General features: G+C 37.4%; 1 long non-coding RNA gene across 1 annotated transcript in view; it reads left to right on the top strand.

Annotated features, from left to right (window-relative positions):
* Window positions 1-17,581, top strand: part of LOC123609731 — a 39,606-nt gene extending 22,025 nt beyond the window's left edge. Inside the window, exon 3 of the long non-coding RNA XR_006717943.1 lies at window positions 17,324-17,581. This is a non-coding gene — a long non-coding RNA (uncharacterized LOC123609731). The remainder of the gene's footprint in view (window positions 1-17,323) is intronic.
* The last annotated feature ends 619 nt before the right edge of the window (window positions 17,582-18,200 follow it).

The raw sequence follows: 18,200 nt of genomic DNA, 5'->3' as shown, positions 1-18,200 counted from the left end.
TTAGACATTATTACCTTACAATATGATGACTAGTTGATAGGGTAGAGGACATGGACTAGGATTTTTTTTAATCTTAAAATTTAAGTATAATTTAAATGTTATCTCTTTTAGTGTAAAGTTCTGTAAGTATTGACAAATACAAATAGTCATGTAACCATCACTATAATCAGAATATAAAATAATTCCATCACACCAAAAAATTCCTTCACATCCCTTTGTGTCAAACCTTTCTCTGTTCCTTAACAGTTATTGATCTGTTTTCTGTTTCTGTATGTTTGCTTTTTCCAGAACATTATATAAATAGGCTCATACAGTAATATAGCCTTTTAAATCTGGTTTTAGTTGCTTAGCATAATGCATTCGAGATTCATCCATGGTATTTTATACTTCAATAATTTGTCCCTTTTTATTTCTGAGTAGTATCTCATTGTATGGATGTAATAGATTTTCTTTCTTTATTCCCTAGTTAAAGGATGCTACAGACTGAATTGTGTCCTTCCAAAAGTCTTATGTTGAAACTCTAACCCCCAATGAAACAGTATTTAGAGACAGAGCCTTTAGGAGATAATTAAGGTTACGTGAGATCATAAGGGTGGGGCCCTAATCTGATAGGGCTGTGCCTTTACAAGAAGAGGAAGAGACAGACACCAGAGCTCTCTCTCTCTGAGCACACACATTGAGGAAAAGCATGTGATCACATAGACATGAGGCTGTCTGCAAACCAAGAACAGAGCCCTCACCAGAAACTGAATTGATTGGTACCTTGATCTTAGACTTTCTAGATAACACAACTATGAAAAAATAAATTTCTGTTGTTTAAGCCACCAAGTCTGTGGTATTTTGTTATAGCAGCCTGAGCAAACTAATACAGGGACCCTTGGTTACTTTTATTTTTGTGATTATGAGTAAGCTGTTATAAGCCAGACTTAGTAAGCTTTTAATTTTTTACTTTAATTTTTAAGAACAGCTAACACAAGGACACCTGGGTAACTCAGTCAGTTGAACATCCGACTCTTGGTTTCAGTGCAGGTCATGATCCCAGGGTCGTGGGATCGAGCTCTGCCTTGGGCTCCGTGCTGAGCGTGGAGCCTGTTTGAGATTCTCTTTCTCTTTCCTGCTGTCTCTCTCTCTCAAAAAAATAAATAAATAAATAAATAAATAAATAAATAAATAAATAAAAATATAAGAATAAAAAAATAGTTAATGCATTTTTGTGCTTCAAAATTTAAAAAGTAATACTGTAGTAAATCCAATAGATGGGCTTCTTCAGCCTGTATGCCAACTTTCTATAAGGTACAGGCTGAAAAGTGAAAACTATATTTAAATAGATCCTTGAAACTACAGTTTCATATACGAGTTAGATTTACCAATCAGACCGACTTTTATAAAATTTGAATTTGGAAATAAATTATTTGGGGCAAGAAATGGCATGTCAGTCATCCATTTAGCTGATGAGAGTGGTATCAGCTAAATTGCAGCTAAGCCCAAGTTCTCCTCTAGTCAGCTGTAGTGGCTCTGACTCTGCCTTCTGATCTGTGGAATGAAACTAAGCTGGATGAACCTGGAACCAGAAGTCAAGTCCGTAAATTTCTCTCCCTCACTGCCCTCACCCCAGTTTCCTGAGAGTGGAAGAGTCAGCAGTTTCCTTGAGCATTTGGTGTTTCTCTGGGAGCATTTTTTTTTTTTTTTTTTGGCGGGGGGTGGGGGGGGTGCTATTCTAAAGTCTGCTCTTCCAGCATTTCCAGTGAGTTTTGTAAGAATCTAAATTTGTGTCTTAAAGGCACTTCTGTTAAAACTAGCCAGGGGGTTTCTTTTAGTTGTAACTGAATCCTGACTGATTAAGATATACAGTGGAAAGACATCCTTTCCCAGCCACCCAGTTCCCCTTTCTGAAGGGAGTCACTATTATTAATTTCTCATGTATCTTTATTGATGCATTTTATATAAATATAATCAAATGTAAATTTGTCCTCCCCTTTTTTAAAAACAGGAATTGCAACATATAGCATACACTCTTCTGTATCAACTTGAAAAACTTTACATCCTAGAAATCTTTTCCATATCTGCACATAGAGTTTCCTAATTCTCTTTTATAGTTGCAGAGTATTGCATTATATATATGGATATACCATAATTTATTTAACAAATCCCTTTTTGGTGGAAATTTGTTACTTCCAATAGTTTTCCATTACTGACAATATTGCAGTGAATCTCATTTGTATACACTTGCATGTGTACTGGTGTATCTGTAAATTCCTAGAAATGGACTTGCAAGGAACATACACATTTCTAATTTTGGTAGTATTGCCGAATTTCTCTTCATAGAGATTGTCCCAATTCATCTTCCCCTAGCGATGCTTGAGAATGTCTATTTCTCCATGCCACCAATATAGTGTATTATGACATTTTTACGTTGTGCCAATTGAAAAGGTGAAGAATATTATGTTATTGTAATTTTAGTAGGCTGTTCTTGAGTAAAATTGAAAATCTTTTCATATGTTTAAGAAACATCTGTATTTTATTTTCTGGTGAACAGTTTTTCTTTTTTGTCTGTTTTTCTGTTGGGCTTTGGTTTTTCACTTAGCATTTTATTTATAACAGTTGTATTAGGTTAATTAGCTCTGTGTTTCTGATATGACTTGTAAATTCTCCTCCCCAGTTTGTTTCTTGACTTTGTTTTGGTGATTTTAGCATGCACTTAAAATTATGTTATAATATTTTTGCATCATAGTTTAGTAAGGTCTCTGCCATTTTGAGTATTCTTTCTTTCTATGGTTCTTTTATTGTTTCCTTTTTTAAAAGACTTTATTTTTAAGTAATTTCTACACCCAACATGGGGCTCAAACTCACAACCCTAAGATCAAGATTCCCATGCTCTGCCGACTGAGCCAGCCAGGCACCCTCCTTTTTTTGTAAACGTTTAAGTTTTTGAACCATTTTGGATTTATCTTGGTAGATGAGGAAAGGTGTGGATCTGTTGCGAATCAGTTGTCCATGGAGCTCTCAAATATCTGTGCATCTTACGACAACTTTCGTTCTAATTCTCTTTGCAGGGATGCTTATGTAGTAATCAGCCTTGGGAGATAGAAATAATATTTCTCTCCAGGTCAAAGGGCAGATTTCTTTGCTGTCAGGATAATAAAGATGTTTCCCTCTAGGTTAGATAGGTTTGCTAGCAGTCCCCTTATGAGATGGAAAGTTTCCTAAACTCAAAGTTCCTCACCCTGTGACACAAACTACTGTGTGGGGGCATCCCCGGGGCCAATCTCTGCACCACTCTCAGGGTACTTAAGGAGCAAGGGGAACTGATGCCGTTATGGAGCTCATGCTTATTTTGTCTTTGACCCAGGAGTCTCTGTCTTCTGAGAGCATCTCTGAAACCCTAGCAGGCTAACTTGTTGGGTACGATCTCAGGCTTGTCACAATTCTTGACAGGATCTATTTCTATTTTCTCATAGATGGCTATATTATTACCACATCACTGTCTAAAAAAATTTAATAGTTCCACCTTTTCCAGCTGATACTAATGACAACTTTTTTGTACCCTAAATTCTTGTGTGTGTGTGTAGGCTCATTTCTAGGTTTATATTCTATTCAGTTAATTTGTCTATGTGTGTGCTAGTATATACTTTTGAAAGACAGACTTTATAATGTTTAATATCTGCTGGAATAAATGGTCACTTACTCTCTTCTTTTCCAGAATTTCCCTGGAACTTTCTGAATGATTGTTTTTGCATATGAAATTTAGAATCAGCTTATCTAGTTAAAAATATTCCTTGCATTTTATTAATGATAGTGACAGACTTATAAATTAACTGAGGGGGGATTAACATCTTTATGATGCTGAGTCTTCTTCTTTAGGAACATGCTATGCCTTTTTTAAAATTAAAGTTTCAGGACACCTGGGAGGCTCAGTTGGTTAAGCATCTGACTCTTGATTTTGACTCAGGTCAGATCTTACAGTTGTTGGGATCTGCACTGGGTGTGGAGCCTGCTTAAGATTCTCTCTCTCCCTTTCCTTCTGCCCCTCCCCTGCTTGCTCTCTCTTTCAAAAAAAAATGAATAGGGGCGCCTGGGTGGCGCAGTCGGTTAAGCGTCCGACTTCAGCCAGGTCACGATCTCGTGCTCCGTGAGTTCGAGCCCCGCGTCGGGCTCTGGGCTGATGGCTCAGAGCCTGGAGCCTGCTTCCTTCCGATTCTGTGTCTCCCTCTCTCTCTGCCCCTCCCCCGTTCATGCTCTGTCTCTCTCTGTCCCAAAAATAAATAAACGTTGAAAAAAAAATTAAAAAAAAAACAAAAAAAATGAAGTTTAAAATTTAATTTTTCTTCATATAAATGGTGTCTATTGATTTCTGAATGTGAATTTTATACTCTACTATTTATAGAACTTTCTTATTGGTTTTTGGTAGTTTTTCAGGAGATTCTCTTAGATTTCCCAGTTTTATAATTACAGTAACTGAAAATGTAGATAATTTGATCTTTCCTTTTAATACCTCTAAATTCCCTTCTCCTATCTGTTTGGTTTGTCTACTTGTCTAGTACCTCAAAAAATAATGTTAAATAATAATGATGATAGTAAAAAGTTATTGAGTATTTATATGCCTTGTAGTGTATAAGTACTTTATACTTGTCAATCTATTTATACCTCTTAGCAAGCAGCCTTAAGAAGTAAGTCTCATCATTGTCTACATTTACAGAAAGGGAAATTCAGCACAGAAATAGTAAGTAAATTTCCCACAGTCTCATAGGTCCTAGGTGGCATTTGAACTTTGGTGGTTCAATACCAAAATCCATGAAATTTATCATTTTCCTATAGTGACTTATGAGAGTTAACAGTAAATAAATATCCTTTATTTATCTGACTTTGGTGAAAATGTTTCTAGTAGCCCCCCATTAGGTATGATGACGGCTCTGGGGCTAAGACAGATCTACTCAATCATGTTGAGGACTGAGAGTTTTTCTGAAGAACAGATGTACATTTTTTTGAAGAGCATTTTTAGCATCAGTGGAAATGATCTTAGGTGACTCTTCTCAGATATATTAAAATGAATTAAGTTAATTGAGTTCCTAAAATTGATTTACTTTTGCATCTCTAGAATGAAGCTCACTTGACCTGAGTGTGTTATTCCTTTGATGTGCAGCTAGATTCTGTTTGGTAACAATAAAAATTGATTTCTGCATTGATATTGATACATGAATAGTTAAAGCTTTATAGGAGAACACATTCTGATATACAGGAAGGAGGAGAAAATTTTAGCTAGAGGCCCCTTTTGAGGGGCACCCGGGTGGTAGCAAACAGAGAAACACTTAGGTTTTCTCAAGAAGAAATGGATGAGAAGGTGGGGAGTTCCAAGTCAATAAGAAAAGCATTGAAGAGGAACTTCACCTATTTTATCCAAGTTTCTTAAGATGTGGTTTCAAACAGAGAATGCCCCTATACCTCCTATTATTTCCTATTATATGCTTTCTCTTCAAAGTGTCTAGTGGTCAGAAGGGAAAGGCTAGCTAGAGTTCTAGTCCCTCACTACTAGTTACTAATAAAGGAATAATCACATGATAATTGAACTGTTGCCTAAACATAGCGGCCACGGTGGATAGCTTTCTGCTCTTTAGTGAAAAATAGTAAAATAATAACTGAGATCTAGAGCTGGAGCCAACAATTCATTTCTTCTTGGAGAAAAATGGAAGAAATACCAGAATGAGAAAAGAAGATGACTAAGTTGACATATGTCAAAACAATGCTACTAACTGCTCTTAATTCTTTTTTATGAGTAGTTCTGCCTAAAATCCTGAAGGAGTGTAGATGCTCATTTCATCCTTCTCCAAGGGGGAGAAGAGAGCTCAGGTCCTCTGAGGGGCACTTTCAGGGGGTGCTCTGCTTGTTCCTCAGGCAGTGTGCCTCAGATGAGAGGTGATGGGATCACCTGCATCAAAATTTCGTTGTTTGCGAAAAAGCATGTCCCCAGGCCCTACCTGGGATGAGAATCTGAAATCTGAATTAAAAAAAAAAATTGAACACTTATTCATTTTTGAGAGACAGAGAGAGAGAGAGACAGAGTGTGAGCAGGGAAGGGGCAGAGAGAGAGGGGGAGACACAGGATCTGAAGCAGGGTCCAGGCTCTAAGCTGTCAACACAGAGCCCAACCCGGGGCTCGAACTCATGGACCATGAGATCATGACCTGAGCTGAAATTGGACGCTTAACCATCTGAGCTACTGAGGGACCCTGAGAATGTGGTAATTTATTTCAGCTTTTTTTTGTGTGCAGAGAAAACCAGACAAGTTGATATTACTGAAACAAATTCATCTAGAGGTAGACAACTGACCTTCCAGGATCCATAGGCTTCTGTGCCTAAAATTCTCCAGTCAAATCCTAGATGTCAGTGCTGCTAAATGATGCATATCCTTTCACACCTTTTAGCGTGTTGAATGCTGAAGGGAGAAAGTTCCTGTGGGCATTACCATGGGGCATCAGAGGAAGACAGCTGTCTCCGGCTCCCAGTCAACAATCTGCAATGAAAAATGAATGTTTCAGTACTTCTGAATAGTCTGCTTAATAATTTGGAAAGCAGAACCCATCTCTCTGATGCTCACTAAGCATTTTTGGCAAGTAATTTGGACACATTTATCTTCTCTGACATTGCCTAATGGAGCTATCTACTTCCCTGGCATATGTTGAAAGTGACTAGCTAAAATGTGTGCATTCTGCACTCTACAATAAGGTGTGTGTGCCCTCCAGATGGAAGCAGCCCACCTTGGGCATCCAGCCTAAAAAGTTAAACTAACCAGTTCTCCAGTAGCTGTTCACTGGGTATTTATTATTTTAACCTCTTAAGTAAGGTCTCAGATCTTTCAGGGCTGGTCTCTGGGAGTTAAATTTTAATCCAGGACTGCAAAAATATATTCCCGTATAAAAAATATTTAATTTTAAACTGAGCGGGAAAGCAAACATTAGAAGTTAATTAAAAGGAACATTATAAGTGCTTTACCAATGTTCCAATTCTTGAACCTAGAGAAAGTGGTCACAGTAGAAAAATGTGACTTAATAGGATATTTATATAAGAAGCTTTAAAATTGCCATAAGAATTGAAGAAGAGGAAGGAGAAGGAGAATGAGAAGAAGGAGGAGAAGGAGACCTATGAGGATTTTTTGTTCATAATATCTTTTGTAAGTCTGACCAGAAATTAAGAAAAAAAAAAAAAAGAGGGAGTAGCAGGCAGCTAGAGAAAGGAAGACTCCAAGACGCATGCTTACATTTCAGCAGTCCTCAAATTCATCCAAGAAATGGCATACACTTGTAAAAGAAGAAATGAAGCTGTGGGTTTTCATTGGTAGAGTCAAGTGTGTACAGGCTTCTTCTAACTACTTGAGGAGAGAGAATTCTAGGAGACAGATGGCTTTCACTGAAGGGGCAAGTTCATACTCTGATTATAAACTTTGGCATGGCAAGCCTTCCAAAACCTGTCTTTACAAATTCATACCTCACAATTCAACGCTCATCACCATCAACTTAGTTTTTCATTCCAAGAAAGGTGATAAAACCAAATATCACTAAAATTGCTTTTCATATAAAAAAAAAACTTATTTGCATTCTATGCAGTTTCATAGAATTCCTAAGCAGCTATTGAAAACTGAGTAACTAAAAGTTACAGATGGATATGAATATTTCAATCATCTGCCATTATAAGTGTAGCAAATAAATGCTCTTGATGCTTTGGGTCTCTTGTCTTTCAAGATGGATTCCAAATGTTAAATGCTATATGTTAGAACTAGGATTAGAAAATATTCAGAGGAGGCACTAGTAAAGTCAGCCAATACCTTTTCTTGAATTGTGACTATTCTCATTTAACCACCAAAACAACTTCTCTGGAGCAATCTTTAAAACTCTTGTTTTTGTTGTGCTTAGGAAGTATTTATTTCCACTACTTAGTGGAAGTTAAAAAAAAAAAAAGAGGATTTCCATTTCTACTCCTATTCTAAACCTCAGGCCACTGACTATACTTCATTCTCTGGATAGAATCCACTGTTGGTACAGCACCCTCAGCTGTTGAAGTCACTATGTGACTGCATGGAAAATGAGTAGAATATAATAATTATAGAAAACAAAGTTCAAAATTGGATTCATGTGATGATTTATGATTATGTTGAAATGATATATTCATGCAGATAAGACTAGAAGAATACATGGGAAAAGTTAGGCCAAATGATCTATTGGGAAGTGAGATTTGAAATGAATAACTTCTATTTTTAAATTTCTAAAACTGTTGTTATTGTATTGTTTGCAAAATAATTTCTTTAAGAAAAGAATTTGGTTGACTTATACACTGAAAACTAGAAAACCTTGATGAAATAATTAAAGAAGACACAAATCAATGGAAGGAAACCCAGTGGTGATGGATGGGAAGATGTAATATTGTTAAGATGTCATTACTACCCAAGGTGATCTATAGATTCAATGCAATCTCTATCAAATCCCAACAACATCATTTGCATAAATAGAAAAATCCATGCTAAAATTCATGTGGCATCTCAAGGGACCCCAAATAGCCAAACAATATTGAAAAAGAAGAAAAAAATTGGACATCTCATACTTTCTGATTTCAAAACTTACTACAAAACCACAGTAATCAAAACAGTATGGCACTAGCCTAAAGACAGACATATAAGCCAATGAAATAGAATAGGGAACTCAGAAATAAACCCTCTCGTATATGGTCAAATGATTTTCAATAAGGATGCCAAGACCATGGAATGAAGGAAGGACAGTCTTTTCAATTAATGGTGTTGGGAAAACTGGATATCCACATGTAAAAGATTGAAGTTAGGCCATTACTTTACACCATATACAAAAATTCAGTCAGTATGGATCAAAACCTAAATGTAAGAGCAAAAACTGCAAACTCTTGGAAGAAAACACAGAAGAAAATCTTTATGATGTTGGATTTGGCAATAATTTTTTTGGATATGATACTAAAACACAAGCAACAAAAGAAAAAATAGCTAAATTGCACTACATCAAAATTAAAACATGTGCGCATCAAAGGACACTATTAACGGAGTGAAATGGTAACCCAAGGAGTGTGAGAAAATATTTGCAAATCATATAGCTGATAAAAAGATCGATATTTATAATGTATATCGAAATCCTATAACTCAACAGCAACAAAACAAACAACCTGCTTTAAAAAAAAAACTGGGTAGGGGTGCCTGGGTGGCTCAGTCGGTTGAGCATCCGACTTCGGCTCAGGTCATGATCTCACAGTTCGTGAGTTTGAGCCCCACATCGGGATCTGTGCTGACAGCTTGGAGCCTGGAGCCTGCTTCAGATTCTGTGTCTCCCTCTCCCTCTGCCTCTTCCTGATCATGTTCTGTCTCTCTCTGTCTCTTAAAAATGAATAAACGTTAAAAAAAAACTAAACAAACTGGGTAAAGGACTTGAATGGACACTTCTCCAAAGAAGAAACACAGATGACCAATTGCACATACAGAGATGCTCAACATCACTAGTCATTAAGGAAATGCAGATCAAAACCCCAATAGGATACCAGTTCACACTCATTAGGATAGTTGTTATTAAAACACAACTCCCCAAAACAGAAGATAAAATGTGTTATCAAAGATGTGGGGAAATTGGAATCCTCATGCACTGTTGGTGGGAATATCAAATGGTACGGCTGCTGTGGAAAATAGTTGGTAATCTCTCAAAAAATTTGAAAATAGAATTGCCAAATGATCCAGCAACTCCACTTCTGGGCATGTACCCAAAAGAAGTAAAAGCAGAGATTTGAAGAGATATATGCACTCATGTTCACAGAGGCATTGTTCACAATAACCAAAGGTGTAAGCAACCCAAATGTCCATCGACAATGAATGGATAAACAAAAGGTGGTATATACATAGAGGGGAATATTATTCTGCCTTAAAAAAGAAGGAAATTCTGACACATGCTACAACATGGATTAACTTTGAAGACATTACACTAGGTTAAGTAACCCAGTCACAAAAGGGCAAATACTGTATGAGTCCTCTTATATGAGGTTCTCAGAATAGTCAAATTTATAGAGACAGAAAATAGAATGGTGGTTCCCAGGGGTTGGAGGAAGCAGAAAATGGGGAATTATTGTTTAATGGGTATAGGGTTTCACTTTTATAAAATTAAAAGTGTTCTGGAGATAGATAGTGGTGATGATTACACAATAAAATGAATGTATTTAATATCATTGAACTGTATACTTAAAATAGTTAAAATGAGGAAGGCATGGGTGGCTCATTCAGTAGAGTGTGTGACTCTTGAACTTAGGGTTGTGAGTTCAAGCCCCACATTTATTACTTAAAAATAAAAAATCATAAAAAAACATTTAAAAGGATAAATTTTGTTATGTATATCCTACCACAATAGAAAAAAGTCTGATTAAGTGCACATTCTAACTTTCTCATTCTAGACAGTACTTCCTGTGGTTCTGTCCCTTTCTTTCTCTACATTCTCATTTCTCTTAGTGTTGTTCTTTTTTTTAATTTAAAAATTTTTTAAATTAAAAAAATTTTTACATTTATTTATTTCGAGAGAGCGAGAGGCAGTGGGGGAGGAGCAGAGAGACAGAGAGAGTGAAAGAATCCTAAGCAGGCTCTGTGCTGATGAGCCTGACATGGGGCTCCATCCCACAAACCGTGAGATCATGACCTGAGCTGAAATCTAGAGTCAGACGCTTAACCAGCTGACCGATCCAAGCACCCCCTCTTAGCTTTGTTCTTAATGAGATTGTTGCAGATAAAGCTTATTTATTTATTTTGAAAGAGAGAGATAGTCCACGTGCAATCAGGGGAGGGGCAGAAAGGGAGAGAGAAGATCCCAAGCAGGCTCTGTGCTGTCAGCACAGAGCCCAATGTAGGGCTCAAACTCATGAGCTGTGAGATCATGACCTGAGCTGAAATCAAGAGCTGGATGCTTAAGTGACTGAGCCTCCCATGCGCCCCTGCAACTCTGCAGTAGATCTTCTCTGACCACTTCAACTGCCAATTTCTTGGCTAATGGGATCATCTTCTGAGTTACAAGTATTTACTAACTGGGTAACATATGGAGGGCCATGTATTTGGTGCTATGGACAATAAAGTAGAATATAGGCTTAGTGACTTATAGCAATACCCTGACAAGGTAGGGCACATGGGACATAGAACACTATCTCCACAGGAAAATGACACTTGATACACCCCCTGGGAGAGGTGCTTTAATACCAAAAGTGCTTTAAGAATATGATTAGGAGAGGCAGAGTTGAAGAAGTTTTGGAGAATGGGGAGGATTTGATTACATGTAGAGAGGCATTGAACTGACAGGGCAACTAATGAGTCAACTACTAATATGTGCATTGTTTCTCAACCTTGGTACCACTGACATTTGTACTGTAATACTTTTGTTGTGGGGAGCTGTCCTGTACATTGTAGGATACTTAGCAGCATCCTTGACTCATGTACACTAGATGACAGTAGCTCCCTTCTCTACCCCATTGATTGGGACAATCAAAAATATCTCCAGACATTTCCAGAGTCCCAAATCATTGATATAGGGAGCTTGTCCCTAAGCCAGGAAAGACACCAATTTGACCAGAGTAGAAAGTACAGTCGTGAAAGTGTCTTTCATCCAAGCACTCCAATGTCTCTTTTGGCCCCTGACACATAAGGAATGGTTTATAAGCCTTCTTGTTCATTCTTTTGTAGTGGTTCTGTAAGAAAGTTGATCTGAAACCTTTAAAAGAGTTTGGATAAGGAGAGCCTACAAGTAGATGGACCATTTAGGAAATGTTTTGTGATAATTCAGAAAAGAGATATAAAGATTTGAACTAAGGCTGTGATAAGTGGAATAGAAAGGTATAAGAATTTGTGTGAAGGAAGAATAAACAGAATGTGGGGGCAGCAGGCAATACATCTGGGTAAGCTGGGTAGAAGAAAGGGGGGGCCTGGTCTTTATTGAGAACCAAGAAAGTCAGTGTAGATGTAAGCAGAAGTCTCTAGAGATATGAAGGTTGAATGTGAACAGTTATTGATTATTTCAAACCATGAAAATAATTTTTATAGCAAGGAGTCAAGCCAATGTGGAGTCACTCTGCAGGTAAAGGAGGCAGGCAAATTTAGACTTTCTTTAATCTTCCCACAAAAAGGAAAAAGAAATGTAAGAAGAAGGACAAGGAGAAGAGAAAAGCAGCGCAAAATTGGTTTTTCTTTGTCGTCGTTGTTTTTTTTTGCTCAGTAATATCAGTTGGAGATGTAAAGATGAATAATCTCTGGTTTGGGATACTAAAAATCCACATTCAAAACTCAGCACGTCCCTTTAAAAGCCCGGAAAGAATAAAAAAAAAAACAACTTTGTGCCTTTTTAATATTCTAAGCCATTTCCCCATTTTCATGGAGGAAATACAGACAAAGCAAGGGCAAAATTTCAGCATGAGGGCCTCCCCCTGGCTCCCAGCCTTGGACGTTGCTAAGCTGGTGAGCATCCTATTGTCATTTGAGAAAGCCAGCTGCACAGCTAGATAGAGTGAGCCTGTCTCTGCAACTCCAAGACTGTAATTATGCTAAAATGGGATCTTGCAGCAGTGAATATAAAGAGAAGCCTTGGAATATCTCTCCTACACTAAACAACTTTATGGTTGAAAGGAAGCAATTACTGAGAACAAGATGAGACTAAGAAAAAACAGCATAGCTTTCCAACTTTTCCAACTTGGATATTGACAGTATTGTGCTGACCTCAAATAGTCTTTGCTTTTTTTCTCCCTAAAGTCATAATAATTCCAGTTTTCTAGGCTGCAAACTAGAATTAAGTGGAAATAATTTTTAAAAACCATCTCCCACTCAATTTAAAACAACTTTCTGGATTAGCTTAAGAACACCAGTAATTCTACCAAAATCTTCATGTTTGGTTATCTTTCCCACCACGACTTGGAGAGACACTAGCTATACTAATAAGTTCTTTGCTACTCACTGCAGTGGCTCTGCCTTCCTAAATGACCACTGTCCAGCCAGGAGCCGAGTTGCCTGGAGATAACATGGTTGTGAAATAGCAGAACTGGAGGGTTCCTAATTCTTTTTCTTCTCTTGTGGTAGAAGGTGGCAGAAATAGGAAATTGGGGAATAGGACAAGATTATGTCTGAGGCTGGGAGTTACAAATTAGTACTACCTACCATAGTGTGTCCACCACCTCCCCATTCTGCCTTTGCTGCTTGCAGTTAAAAATGTCCACCTTGGGGCGCCTGTGTGGCTCAGTTGGTTAAGTGACCAACTCTTGATTTCAGCTCAGGTCATGATCTCACAGTTCATGAGATGGAGCCCTACATCAGGCTCTGCGCTGACAGTGCAGAGTCTGTTTGGGATTTTTTTTTCTCCCTCTTTCTCTGCCCCTCCCTGGCTCTCACTCTTTCTGTCTCTCTCTCAAAATAAATAAATAAACATTTAAAAAAAGGTCCACCTTGAGGGGCACCTGAGTGGCTCGGTTGGTTAAGCATCCAACTCTTGACCTTGGCTCAGGTCATGATCTCATGGTTTGTGAGATTGAGCCTCACATTGGGCTCTGCACTGATGGCATAGAGCCTGCTTGAGACTCTCTCTCACTCCCTCTCTCTCTGCCCCCACTCAGCTGGTGCTCTCTCTCTTTCAAAAAATAAACAAAAAAAATGTCCATCTTGAACTCTCCATCTCTAAGATACATTGTCAGATTAAGAGAAAGCAAGGTGGTACTTGAGAACAAGCCCACTCAGGCCAGGTCTACATAGGTTAATTAGATAACCATCTTTCTAAATAGTTCTAGAACCCAAAAGATCAACTTTTACCTAAATTACATAGCTGGACATGCTCAGTGATACTTATTCTTCTGGAGGTCTTAGCCAAAGCATAAGACAACAGGAAGAAAAAGGATGAGAAGTATTGAGAAGATACAAAAGTGTCATGATCTCTAAATGATATGATTGTCTTCCTAGGAATTTTAAGACAATCAAAAGAAAAGCAATTAGGTCCAATGAGAGGTAGGAATAAGGAAGCCAGCTATAACTATAAGCATGTCAAATCAGTAGATTTCTTATATAATTAGCAATAATCATCAGTTATAAAATGTAACATAAGAAAGATTAAATGATAATTCTTTAAATAAATCAACATATGTCCATCCAATGTAATTTATATAGCCATTGCAAAGATGAAGTGTCCATGTCTTCTTATAGAAAGATGGCTATGATATTTGGTAGAAGGCAATAGTGTGACCCAAGACAGAATGTAAAGGATTAAAGCAAATAAAATTACATATGTGTGTGTGTGTGTGTGTGTGTGTATGCGTGCATGTAACACGTGTATTTCATACATGGAAATATAATCCAAAAGAATATAATCTAGTCCTTTAAAATGGTTTTCTTGGGGTTGGGGGAGTGGCTAATTTTCTCTTTCTATATTTTATATTTTTCTTAATATTCTTATATGAAAATTATGTATTATATTTGAAATCCAGAAAAAGCAACAACTGTTTAAAATTTAAGAAGAAAGAATCTTCTTGAGCTCTCCATTTGTTACAGCTAGACAATACTTAGGGTTCATCAGCTAGCCAAACACAAAACACTTGAAAGCTCATCTCCTTAAACCTGAAATAGGAAATGAACAGCCCCCAAAATGGAATCAAAAGTTCTAGGGTTCAGTTCATAAATAAGAGTAACTGTGTACTGATATTGTTAAATCAGAACATATTTTAAAAGATAGACCTAGCATAGGGAAATTTTGCATTTCCCCTGGTGTTTAAATAACTTTTTTCAACATTATATATTCTTTTTATTATGTCAGTAATTTATGTTTATTCCAGAAATTTAGAAAATACCAAAAAGTACAAATAAAAATAACCTATAATACTATTTTTCAGAGAAAATAAAGATTATGTGTGTGTATGTATGTACACACACACACACACACACACACACACACACATTTTTTTAAGTAGGCTCCACCTGCAATGTGGGGCTTGAACTCACAACCCTGAGATTAAGAGGTGACATATTCTACCAACTGAGCCAGCCAGGTGCCCCATAAAGATTAACATTCTTGTGTATATATTTCCCTTTACTCTTTTTTATCAATATATGTGTATATTTTTAAGAAGGGATCATGGCTATTTTCCTCTGACAACACATGGTGAATAGCTTCCCATGCCATTCTTTGAATATCACTGAGAATTTCCTATGGTATTTATCATAAATAATACTATAATGAATATACTGATATAAAATTTTTGAGTAAAAAAGATAAGCTCCATGAGCACAATGACTTTTTCTGTGTTGTTTATAGATTTACAGATGTGTCCCCAGTGCATAGAATTGAGCCTGATTCTTAATAGGGACTCAGTAAGCATTAATGAGTGAATCTCATTTGCTCAGGCCAGTAGGGCTTAAGCTTTAGTGTATATAAGAATTATCAGGAGATCTTGTTATAGCCAAATTCTCATATCTCAGTCCGAATCAGAGATATTGATTCAGACATCTTTAGAGAGGCCCATGTGATTCTGATGCTGGGACCCAGTGTTGGGAAACACTGCCTTAGGCTATATATGTAGAAGCAGAATTACCAGATCAAAAGCATATTTTTAAAGCCTCTGATTTATATTGTTAATTTACCTTCCTGAAAGGTTTTACCAACTTACCAATTTACAGCTTTCCAGTATCCTCCTCCCTGCTCTGTAATATATACAACTTATTTTGCTGCCTTTCATCAACACTGTATTTTCAATTTAAAAACACATTACTGATTTGGTAGAGATGAGGAAGAGAAAATCATTTCTCACTAAAAATATAAAAAGTCATAGAAGAAAATGTATACTCACACCATCTAGAATGAACTACTCTGGTTCATCTCCTAGCGTATTTGTCTGTAGTCTTTGTTTTTTAAAGAATAAAAATCATTATTGTTTTTGTAAAAATGGAAGATGCTTATTTTATAGAATGTGTACCCTGTAGGAAGGACAAAGTAAAGGTTAAAAACACCTCAGGTTGCACCATCTAGAGATAATTAAACTTAATATTAGAAAAGCATGATTTTAGACATCTTTTTATGCATCTCTATAGATAGGGGAATAAGAGATGGATGGTAGATGGGGAGCAAGAGAAGAGTACTTTTATAAAATAGAATCATACTACAGATAATGATGAATATGTTCTGTTTGACACTACCTGGGTTCTACTCTTTCTTTTGGGATTTTATTAATTGTTCTATGCCACAGTTCATACTTTTCATCTGAGTGTATATTCTATTCTTTTCAGTGGTTCATGGTTTGTGGGTTGGGTTTCCACAAAAGCTCAACCCAAGGCAAGGAAATGAATAGAAGTGGTTTATTTGGGAGACGACCCCAGGAAGCACTGGTAAGGAAGTGGAAAAGTGAGGAAGGGAAGGAAAGGAAGCCAGTAAGTGGAGGAAGCCAGAGCATGCTATGGAGTAGAGCACTTAGGCAGCCATCAGGAGCTCAATTCCACCAGGGAACTCTGGTAGACTGCATAGAACACATACCAGAGTTAGCATAATAAGGAGTGAAAGAATTGGATATTTATCCCACCTGTTGTCAAGTCACTGGTTGAACTTTGCTAGGAGGAGTCATTAATTCCCAAGTACTTCCTGCCTGCCTTGCAAGAGGCTAAGTAAGCCTTGCTGGTCAGAAAAGCCCCCAGAGAGTTGGAGATGCTTGGAACTGGAAGCCTGAAAAGCAAACATAGTAATTGTGAATGCTGGGGGTGGGGTGTGAGTGGAGAACCAACAGTGTTGATAGATACCCTTGGGTTTGGGGTTGTTTCTCCAATTCAGTCTAGAACCCTGGAGCCTTTAATACTTTCCAGAGAGAGAGTCAGTAATGTTGTTGTTGTTTTCTGTATTTTTCCTCTCCATATCCATTCCTATTATTCCTCAGTCAGAAGATCAAAGAGAGATACATACATATTCCCTATAGATCTCTCTTCAGATTTGGGAGTATTAGTGAGAACGGTCAGGATTTTGTTGACTCTTCTCCAGTTTCTGGGGGTGGCAATGAAGTTGGGCGCAGAGTTTTCTTGTGTATCCAGCTTCTCCGCTATTCTAGAAGATGGTGTCCCTACTATACCCCCAATTCCTCAGTTTTAAAAGCTTATTGTACAGTGGTTTAAAAATGTATCCACAAAATCTTTGACAGCCTCTTCCTAAAAGGCAGAGGTGAAGTCCCCTCACTTTGAGCATGGACTGGACTCAATGACTATCTTCTAATAAGTATAATACTGTAGAAGTGAAGGTATTTGTCCAGGTCATGAAAGTCATCCTAATTTTCTTCTTGTGCTCTTTCTCAGATCATTTACTCTGAAGAAAGCCAACTGCCCTATGGTGAGGACACAAAGCAGTCCGATGGAAGTCTCCATCTTATGATTCTGTGAACAGCCAGTGAGGAGTTAGACAATGGCTATGAGGCTAATGGGTGAGTTTGGAAGAGGATCCTCCAGCCCCAGTCAAGTCTTCAGAAGGAAAGTCCTGAGCCAGAACCACCCAACTAAGCTGCTACCAGGTTCTTGACTCACAAAAACCATGGAAATAAAGATTGTTTTAAGTCACCAAGTTTTGGGGTCATTTGTTAAGCACAGTAGACAATGATACAATAGCATTAGTGTTTTCTACTTCCTAGTTTGGTTTGTTTTTTGGTAAATTTGGGGCTGGTTTTTATACTGTTTTTTGCTCTCCTTTTTAAATATGCAGTTTGGAGAGGCTGGGTGATTGAGTCAGTTAAGTGTCTGTCTCTTGGTTTCAGCTCAGGTCACAATCTCATGGCTCGTGGATTTGAGTCCTGTGTCAGGCTCCCTGGTTGGGATTCTCTCTCCCCCTCTCTCTCTCCCGCCCCCCCCCCCCCACGCGTATGTGTGTGCTTTCTCTCTCTCTCTCTCAAAATAAATAAACTTAAAAAAAAAAAGAACCCCAGCCATCTTAAAAACAATAAAAATAAATAAATAAATAAATAAATAAATACAGTTTTAATTCACCATATTAAACAATTTTGATAGTAAGTGTCTTGTCTTGAACACGGCATAATACTTAAAGCTTGGCTCTTTACTCCTTTCTGTTATGCAGAAGTCCCAGGGGACCTAGAGCATCATTTGTCATATTATTTCTTGGACAACAGTGAAGAGTAACTTGTTCAGTATTTCCTTTTTCCTACATATTTTATCTGTAAAGAGA

Source organism: Leopardus geoffroyi, chromosome A1 (genome assembly GCF_018350155.1).
Source record: "Leopardus geoffroyi isolate Oge1 chromosome A1, O.geoffroyi_Oge1_pat1.0, whole genome shotgun sequence".
In the NCBI taxonomy this organism is placed as follows: Eukaryota; Metazoa; Chordata; class Mammalia; order Carnivora; family Felidae; genus Leopardus; species Leopardus geoffroyi.
Note: the sequence above shows the minus strand (reverse complement) of the source record. Positions and strands in the feature narration are given on the sequence as shown.